Raw genomic sequence first — 461 nt, forward strand, 5'->3', positions numbered from 1 at the left:
TGCTCTAGACTCGGGGCATGCGCAGGCCCAGGAGACGCCGAGAAGACGGGGTGGCCCTGAGGGGCAGCCGGACAGGAGACCCTGGGGAGAGAGGCGTTTCTACAAAGACAATGCAGCACTGCCAGCGGAGGAATACAGTGCTTTGAGACCAGTGTCACTTTTCTTGGTTCCAAGTCCCCAAAGGGGTCCCGGGAAGTAGCTGTGAAAGAACGGAGACTGGTGTTGGCTGTTTGTGATATTTATTATGAAAAAGGGGCAGGCGCGAAAGGTCGCGCTGCTCACATGGGCACGAAACACGCAGCAGCCTCCCCGAGGACGGTATCCCTCACTCCCTCACGGGCAGCAGCTGCAGGAGGCTGTGAAAACCCACTCTCACCTGGAGCCTGCAGGGTGTGTGTGTGTGTGTGTGTGTGTGTGTGTGGGTGGGTGTGTGTGTGTGTGTGGGTGTGTGTGTGGGTGTG

This window comes from Myotis brandtii, unplaced genomic scaffold (assembly GCF_000412655.1).
Source record: "Myotis brandtii unplaced genomic scaffold, ASM41265v1 scaffold1223, whole genome shotgun sequence".
In the NCBI taxonomy this organism is placed as follows: domain Eukaryota; kingdom Metazoa; phylum Chordata; class Mammalia; order Chiroptera; family Vespertilionidae; genus Myotis; species Myotis brandtii.